This window comes from Formica exsecta, unplaced genomic scaffold (assembly GCF_003651465.1).
Source record: "Formica exsecta isolate Colony F162 unplaced genomic scaffold, ASM365146v1 scaffold878, whole genome shotgun sequence".
In the NCBI taxonomy this organism is placed as follows: Eukaryota; Metazoa; Arthropoda; class Insecta; order Hymenoptera; family Formicidae; genus Formica; species Formica exsecta.
This window is the reverse complement of record NW_021853648.1, coordinates 340377-350316: the sequence shown is the minus strand read 5'-3', so window position 1 is coordinate 350316 and position 9940 is coordinate 340377. Positions and strand designations below refer to the sequence as shown.

General features: G+C 37.2%; 1 protein-coding gene across 3 annotated transcripts in view; it reads left to right on the top strand.

Annotated features, from left to right (window-relative positions):
* LOC115244909 overlaps positions 1–9940 on the top strand; it is a 91859-nt gene that overhangs the window by 39387 nt on the left and 42532 nt on the right. The window contains exons 1-2 of one of the 3 annotated variants that reach the window (XM_029822922.1): positions 4738–4862; positions 8201–8353. The exons of 1 other annotated variant lie outside the window; for it this stretch is intronic. The gene's annotated coding sequence lies outside the window, so the exon portion shown is untranslated. Of the gene's footprint in view, positions 1–4737; positions 4863–8200; positions 8354–9940 lie in introns of those variants that run through there. One more of the 3 variants, XM_029822923.1, reaches the window with a different exon arrangement.

Below are 9940 nucleotides of genomic sequence, written 5' to 3'. Positions count from 1 at the left end.
TATATTATATATATGTATATTTATATTTATGTGAAACTGTTCCTTTGAGAGTCTTTAATGATTCATATTACGCAAATAACCCTACAATTTAATTTAAACTTTTGTTGAGAAAAGCGAGATTCATGAAACTTGAAGCGGAAAGTTCAATAGCTTCGGAATAATCAATGCAGGGATTATCAATCTCATTATTGCGATAAAAAGCGCGCGCGAATGTTATAAAGTTATATGACATACCTTTTACAATTTCACGTAATTAAATTGTTTTATAATTCAAATATTTGTTTGGAATGCGCGATTTGTTGAAGCAAAATTCGGTCAATTTATTATTCTGCGCGATAAACTTCTTAAATTTTTTATCAATGGAATGCCCGAGTAATTACGAAAACTGTAAATGGAATTTAACTCTGCTTCTCGTTTTGATAATCTTAAAAATGTATAAAAACTGCAATAATGAAATTTTCCCGTTTTATCTTTTACATTTATCGATATATTTTTGGCGGTTTATCTCTTCGCGTTTCTTTGCACCTCGAATGGCATCAGATGCATCGCAGTTTCGTAAATGTCGCATCAACGAACTCCGTGGAACAATCGCGATTAAATTAAAGGGAATGATATCCGTAAGCCACGATCGGCCGTTTTCGCGAGTTGACTCTCCAATTTTACTTGCCTTAAACCAGGCACGGGGAAATCGTTCGAGTGCAACGAGCGGTTTTTGCATTGCGATATCGAATAGGATTCAAAGAGAATTGGAGATTATGCTACAGGACGCGCGCGGTAAAAAGCATCTATACTATAGAAAGATAAAAGATAGAAAGATTATTGTGTTTGCCAAAGCTCTTGTTATTTTAAAAAAATTTTCAGTAAGTTTTATATTATACTATCGATTTCAAAAAATAATATAAGAATTTTTTCAATAAATGTCTCCGGTAATAATATATTTTTGCACGCAATTTATTGTATTTATTATCAAGAAAAAAATATTTGTTAAGATTATATATACTTTATTATCAAAATACTACAAATGTGTTTGCCATGATACTTGGTAATCAAAATTTTAATTTGATCCGTATAATACAGGCAAAATTGATCAAACGCTCGTCGTCGAGTGCGAGAGTCTCATCGGGCAAGAGAAAATTTCGTTCTTCGACGAGCAAGTCGAATAAATTCGCGGCGCGAAACGCGCGTTGCCTGAAGAGAATGCCACAGCCGCGCGTCCCACAACAGTTTGCGAAAATTACTGCTGTCATTTGCCGCCGGCTTTGTTCTTAGCCGCTGTGTGCCGGTGCACGTCCGTACGCGTTCTTTCTCTCTCTCTCTCTCTCTCTCTCTCTCTCTCTCTCTTTCTCTCTTCCCCTTTTGCGCGCGCGCGCGCGCTTGTGGGTGCACGCTAACGTTGCGATGCACCCCAACGTTGTATGATGGATGACGCGAACCTGGGTGCAAGAATAATGGCAGCTTCTCGGTTGGGGCTCGAAGCACTTTTGAATACGACGTCCCTCCCTCTCTCTCTCTCTCTCTCTCTCTCTCTCTCTCTCTCTCTCTCTTTCTCTCTATCTATCTCTTCTGTCTCTGTCTCTTTAGTCGACGGACGATCGATAAACTAGGCGGACGCAGCATCACCGAGCCCGCGCTATTCTCTGGACCGGCGTGTGTGCGTGAAACGAGCCACGCCGTTTGGCACGACCGCGCGAAACCTAATGTCGCTCTTACGCCGGTCGATTCCGACCTGCCAACGCTATCCGATATACTCGTAACTACGCGAGGAAGGGTTCCCCTCCCCCCCCTCCCCCATTTACAATCTTACCCCTATTCTCACAACCGGGCGTCCCACCGCGCGGGAATAGAAGCAGGAACAAATTGGAATTATGGAGCTTTTTACGAGTTTCCGAACCTCTCGGGATAAAAAATTTGTCCCCGTCTATATCTGAAGAAGGATTTGAGTTTTTTTTTTTTTTTTTTTATGGAAGGTTCTGTTCATTTTTGACTCGCGTACATTCAGCTAAAAAGAATTCGAATTCTTATCTTTCGGGGTTCGAAAGCTCATAAATAATTCTTCAAGCCGTTCGTTTTTTTTTTTTCTGTGTAACCTGGGTAAAAATCGCACATCTTCATCGACGAGGAAAAAGAGGAAAATTTATGCATACCATCGCAATATATCGGATATTAAAAAATGGTAATTTAGAACTTTTAAAATTTGTAATTAAATTCACATACATAATAATATTTACTAAATTTGAGTAAAAAGAAGAAATTTAATTAATATAGAAATTGAAAAATTAATCTTATATGAAAAGCAATTTTTAATTTTTGTAATAAAAGTATGGTTTGCTTGTTTTCATTTATTTCATACAATGTGTAAACAGAGAGTATAACTTAATTGAATGTTTTTAATAACCTTTTTGTTTGTTTTTTCAATAACTTTTTTAATTATAGATTTCTTTGAAATGTATTAAATTGATTGGAGGGGATACGAGTCTGTGTATAAGATACGTGCCGTGTATAGGACGCGTTGTAATTGGATACTCTTAATAACAACAGAGATACATGTGTGATAAATAAACATGTGAGAGGTGTTAGAATTGCGGATAGGTGCGAAATAAAACAGTAGGGATTTAGGCGTCGAACCATCAACACGTGCTCTAAGAAGCTGGAGGCCAAATAAATCAGAGTACGTTCCTCCATTATATCCCTACGGGCGTCTTCCTTTATTTATTGACCATTTTGTAACTATAAATAGATTATCACGTTTCTTATATAATGCAAGAAGCAAGTGTAAATTTATCCGTACACAAGTTATTTCGCACGTGTCAAAAATTGAAAGATATTCATACGTAAATACGCGCTTATTACGCGTCCGTTGACGTCATTATATCTGTATGTTTAATCTTGTACTTGACAAAAGTACGTTCATTAGAGAATTGCTGCCATTAGAGAATTGTGCATTTACCAGAGACGGATGATAAGTTTCCAGACTTAATAAGGTCTGAAGCTAATAGTTTCAGGATTCTCAGCGGAAACACATACACACACATATACATATTTAATGTTAATAAGATATATAATTTTAAATAATTAGTGAATATTTCTTAAACAAAATTATTTCGATAATTTATATGACTGAAATTTTATGAGAGAAAAAAAGAGCAGAAAATTCTTTCTATCTGGAAGTCAAATACCGGTGGTCTACCTGTAAAATGGAAGCCCTCAAATACGAAAAAAATTCTTTTATCTTTAATAACGTTTAAAAAAAAAACAGCTTGTTGAGGCATCCTATAAATCGGTTCCTGGCACTTACCGAAAAATCTCAGGTAAACGAACGTGTTAAAATTCTGTGAAATTTTGATGGCTTAGTTTTCTTTATCCGGAATTGAGCATTTCGGGCACGCATTTCTTTCAAAGTGACTCGTTTTAAATATAGTTTATTTATTATTTAAAATAGTATCGTACAAAAATATACATATACAATGTAATTATCCGTGCTGGGTTTATCCTGTTTGCAGATTATCAACGCGCTATCGTAAATTGCTAATGACTAATGATGAAGATGAGAAATAACGTGCTTGAATAAAATGATTCATTACCGAGTCCCCAGAGGTAAACGAAAATCGCGAATTATTTACACAAACGTATTAAACGATCACTCATACGTAGATATTGTTGTGTATGTATTATGCATATCACGAATAAATTACGGTCATACAGTAATGTTTGTGCCTCAATAAAGTACGGTATGTGCTCGGATTGCTCGTGTTTCTCGATTATCCATACCAATCTCCTCCCCCTACTCCAATTGTCCTGGATAATGAAGAGAATATACCGTACATGTGTTTTTGTACACGCGTGTAAACAAATCATACTTTTATTACATCTACGCAGCTCTAGTTAAAACGTTCGATGAAATTGAATGAAAAAGAAAATAAATATAATCAAATCGCGTTTTTGATTCATTAATATGTCAGATTATTCATCCGACATTTGCAGTTAATTATGTTAACTGTTTTATTTTGTTTTTATTGCAATAATACGTGTACAAATTAACGGCGAATAAGCAATTTATTTATATTCTTCAATTTAAATTTAATGATTGTATTTTCTCCGCATTGATAGGTTACAATATTTTATTTTTATTACATACAATTTGAAGTTAAATCAAAGATAGATCCACATATTAATACCGAATCACATCAAATTGGATACATTTCACAGAGATTTGTACAGAAAAGCGCGTACACATTCAATAAATATTTTAATTCTTTAAAATATGTATGATAAAAGAATAAAAGAAGAATAATTTATCGGGGAAAAAAAAAAATAATAAAAGATAAAAATAAAATAAATAATAGGCTACTGTTTTTATATCAATAGTCGGGATTGGATAAAAACGCTTACGATAAAATTATGCATATAAATTTTGAATCTATTTCTCGCTATCAGTTCTTATCGGTTTTTTGTAAGCAGCGTTTCACATTTCCACGTTCACTGACGAATCCAGCAAAAGATAAAACACGCGCGATAAGAGAAGGTCGATGCAAGTTTTCCCGTACAAACTTACTCGTTCAGTAAAATTTTGAAAAAAGAACATGATATGTTTTCCTTTGTGTGTGTATATATGTTTTGCGTCTACTTGAGCGTGTACGCGTACACATAACATACACGAGACAAGGTTGTCGGATAAACCTTTGCGAGAGATTCTCGGAGGTCATAGAGCCGTTATCAGTGTATAGATAAACTCGTTCGAAGCACAAGATCGCGGAGGAAGAGTAGTGTTGTACGATCATCCGAAGGAGACGGGAAGGAAAAAGTTGCCAAGCAGTGTGACTTTATATATAATTTACACCGAAATAGTGTTCTCGGACGACGATGTAAGCATGAAAAGAACTCGTTTGCATTTACTGCTACTTTCGGTAGTAGATACATACACGCAGGCCGCATTTTCCGGTTCCATTCACTTTTCTCATTAAGCAAATCTCGAGAGGAGCAAGCGAGCTTGCCAAAGCTCGCTCGCGGATAGAACTTTTGGCCGATAAGTCGGCGATGAACACGCGGAAGCTGCGGCCTCCGTTTCCCTTTTGCACCAGAGTCGCTTAATCTTTCTTCCTTAAGTTTGCCCTCTCTTGCGCTCCTCCTCTCCCGCGTCTTGTATTAACGCGTGCTTTTAAACGCCCAAGTAAACCGTCGCCTCGTTCGTACTCTGGGAATCTTGATATTACGTAGGCTCGCCGCGTTTACGTATGCTGGGACTTATAAGTAAGAATGAATATATTAGTATGCGTATGGTATAACGTCGTGGGGGATCAGCAATACGCTCTTTCCATACATTGCTTCCTATCGATTCGCTGTTCTCGGTGTCGTCGAAGTCAGTATTTCAAGTCAATCTCTTTTTTGCGCGCGGAAAACAGACGAGATTTCAATTAAATGCGAAAATATAATAACTGTCTTCGAACAGTTATTAATTTGAAAAAGAAGAAAATTAGGAGAAATAATTTATTTGTATTTATTAGTACATTTTATGCACGAGAGAAGAGAGAGAGGGAGAATAAACATTGTATACTTATTAATAAAAATGTTTGAGAAATAATTTATATGTCAAATCTATCCACGAGTGCACGAAATGTCAATTATACTATTTCAGGATAAAGATTTTTGATTTTATGAGTGTTAATATTTATATAAAATCAGCATTAAATTAAAATCTATTTTATTTTCAAAATTGTGATCTTTGAGCAATAATGACGTTTTAAAGCCATTATTATTATTTTTTTTTTTTCCTTCTAATTTCGGTGCTGTGTGACTTCTCGATGCTTCACGCGCGAAATTCCGCCGCGAGCTTTGCGGTGAGCAAACCGAACGACGCCTGGTATCGATTTCAGTTTTATGGAATAGAGTGCACGGATGCCGGGGCTTCAATCGCGGCTCGGGCCAATTTCAATCGAGTCGATTCGAATCACTGATTAAAACCGATCATGGGCGCGCGCCGACCGGCCGACCGGAGAGGAGCGTAGACGGATATAGGTATAGCCAGCGAGAACTCGGACGTATCTCTGGTCGAGGCAACTATCTCGTCAATGAGATAAAGCTCAGATGGATTAAAGAAAGAGCCGTCGCGCGAATGTGGCGGGATACGATCGGGTGGAGAGGGGTCGGCGGGAGAAAGAAAGATAATAGGGGGAAGGAGAGGAGATGATGCAGGAATCCAACTCGCGAATGTGTTTATCTCGATCCGCCGAGGTCGCGTTACATGTTCGCCGCTGAGAAGCATTTCATCAACGTCATTCGCCCGCAGCCACCCTCCCCCTCTTGCCCATCCTCCCCTTGTCCTTCTCTCTTCCTCCCCCCCCCCTACCTCCATCATCCCCTTCGCCTTTTGTTCCATTCCTTCTCTCGCTCGTTCGTTATCTCCGCTTTCACTCTTCCGCTTTTCATCCCGTATCTCTGTCTGTTTGCGTCTTTAGTCTGTCTCTCTCTCTCTCTCTCTTTTTTTCTCTCTTTGTATTCTCTTTCTTTGTGAGAACCGTCGCTATGCGATTTTGTTTTTTCTCTTGCTGATCTCTTTTTATTTCCACGACTATGCGCGTAGCGCGAATATTTTCCCGCCTTTGCTCGGGCAGGCTTCGTATCGGACGTGTTTCCTTTAAACGAGGAACAGTAGATAGATACGTAGAGACGACTTTGTTGTCTGACGGCGATTCCGTCGTCATCTCGAAAACGAACATCGCGTATCTTGCGGTGCAGCACAAGCATACGCCACTCCTTTATAGTCTTCGACTATTATAAATGATATCGAGTTTTATAGCGAGCTATTATATGTATAATTCGTGACGAGGAAAGAACACAGAAAAAAGATCTCTTAAATCATGCTTTTGAATCATTATAACCGGAGGAAATGGAGTTAACTCGGTTGAATATGATAATGACACTACGAATTTTTTAAATATTTTTTATTTTTATTTCCCTCATTTTTCAATAACTTTTAATGTCAATTAAGCTTTATAATTTCTATTTGGAATTTGATATAAAGATATATAATATCGAAAATTGAAAAAATGCAATAAACGATGATATATATATTTCGATATTCTCTCTGAAAAAAATTAGCTTCGCGAATTGATTGTAAAAGTTGTAATTAAAAAAAAACCACACATCCGGTGGCTTTCGAAATATACATGTTTCGCATCTCAGGTCATATGCGCGATACGATCGCGCAAATTGCCGCACTTTTTTCGGAAGTCGATAAAAGAAATTTACTTTTGCCGCTGAATGCGCAGCCCCCTTTTTTCGCGATCTATGCCCGAGATAAGCCGAATTCACACGAGTTCCGCTTGTCTAACGGGAAGATCGCATTCAGTGTGCGGGCACGAGATGAGGATGTCGGACAATCGTATTTAGCGCTAAAAATAGGCAGTGAGAATGTCAATTGATGAAGCTTTCGCGTATGACGTTTCTTCGCACAGACAAGACTGAAAAAGAATTGTTAAAAAATTGACGACACTTGTGTCTTAATTTTCTTATTCATGCACACGCTATTTTTCATTCACGGATCGAATAAAGGAAACGAATCGAAATATACTCACATTGAATTTTGACAAAAAGAGATTTCCTGTAAGAATAAATATGATTATCTGCAGTTACGAATACAACTTTAATTTCTACTAAAATATAATGTAATGTGTATATAATTCTATTCCTTTCTTAATTATATTAACTATATAATTATATTATTATTAACTATATTAACTATATTATTATAAATATCTATTATTTATATCTAATAATAATATTAATTCTTAATAATATATTTAATAACTCTGAATTAATTAATAATAATTTTTAACGATATCTCTATTCTAATTTTTATAAGCTAAATCTCAATTGCGTACATAGTTTACAAATTTATTCGTTTATATAGGAACTATTTCCCTTATTTTTATCGTCTATTATCCTCACGAAACATTCTCTCCCGAATTAGTTTCTGTAATTCGAGACTATGGTTTGCCATATTAAAACGACTTCGTTCGCGGGACGATGTCGAGAATCTGTCCACGCGCAAACTGTATCGAGTAATTTAATCGTGATAATTTGCCGTGTAGTACAATTATTACGGAATTAACCGTGTCTCAAGGGCGCGCGGCTTTACCGAATTACGTTATGCGGCGACGCGATTATTACGACATTAATTTCGTTTTATGCTTCCTGCTTGCAGAGCCAAAGGCGCGGAATAATTCGGTGAAACGACTCGCCCTCGCCTCGCTCGCTTCCCCACCCTCCCCCTCCCTCTACGAAGGAAAACAATCCCCCGTTATTAGATGACTGGCGAATAGCACGCAATAAGCGAAATCGTCGGACCGAAAGAAACGTAAGTACCGAGTACACAAGTCGTATCCTTTTTCTTCCACAGATCCTCGCCGATCTCTTGACGATCATTTTCGAAACTCGAATTTTCGTTCAGGCCACTCGCATGGAGAAAATTTTTCACGAAGAATTCTATTTCCCCCATCCCCCTTTCTCTTCTCGGTTATCGTTCCCTTTATCTGCGAATTCGATGTTAGTTTTCTGCATCGACAGTGGATGTAGTAGAATACAACGCGTTTCGAGAGAGAGAGAGAGAGAGACAGAGAGAAAAGGACCACCTGAAATAGGATTATCTTAGACAGACTGATGCTTATTCGAGTGACGCGCGAATCCAAACAACATCTTCTGAACCGTTGTTTGTTTGATTTCTTGATTTGTCTCGGTTCCAGGCATTATTGTGGATTCGGTGGTTCTACTTATATCGCTGTCGAGAAGCTCATAATTATGATTTATATTCTTTCCCCGCTATCTACTCGAAACATTCTACAGTTTATGCATAATAGCGAGAGTTGTAATATACCGTTGCGGTGAGATATAGTGCTCGAGGCATTACTTCTATGTCTATCATCTATCACGGTGCGCCGCACACGGACCAATTAATCTTAATTATACATTTGCATGAATATAAATTTGCATGAATGTTGGAGAAAGGACAATTATTTGTACTTCTTCGCGAGTATTTATAATATTTAAGGCCGTGAAAAAAAATATATTGCTGAATTATAAAATATACAATGACATCGGGAGGACGATTCTTGTGTGTTTCGACATGGAAATACGGTAACCAAAGTTAAATTTTTGAAGCCACTTGCGCGAACGCGATTTGCCTCTCTATCGGCACAATTTTTGCAATACACTTTTGAATACTCGCCATCGCTTACGCTCGAACTGGCCCGAGCTTTTCATCGAAAACAGAATAGTAGTCGACATGAAAGGGCAAAAGAGACGAGGAGCGAAAAAGAGAAAGATTAAATAGAGAGGCAGCGTGTATGTTATCGAACAAATACGTCGATGTGTCGAGGCAGAATCGACATTCCAACTACTACCGCGCGTAAATTTTTATGCGCCAGACGGAAATTTGGTCGATCTCTTGCGTAGGTTTCCGGAAAAATAAAAATACGTATGACAGCGCACTCTGCGGAATAAATTTCGCACGGTTTTAAAAAGATCGAGAGGAGAGTACGTGTAAAGCTAGGTAAGCTATCCTGTCTAAAATCAAAGAAGCGAAGAAGATGAGGGAGTAGATAAAGTTCTTTGCTAAGAAATTACACCGGAAATTTTTTAAGTACCGGGTATATCAAAACGACTACTAATGGCATGTGTTTTTAATCACAAGAGCATGTGCGGAGTTTCGGCAACCGAAATTTTCAGATGTCTCGACATTTGGTTCGGATCTCTTCACGTTTCCTCCGATTATTTTTTTTTAGATATATTAAATCGGTTTCCGATTATTTAGAAAAAAATAAAAAATGGTGATTAATATATTTTATATATAATGTATTTTTAAAAAATAATCGATTTTTTTAAATCTTATTTTTAAATATATTTATTTAAATATATTTAATTCAGATCTCTTCACGTTTCCTCCGAT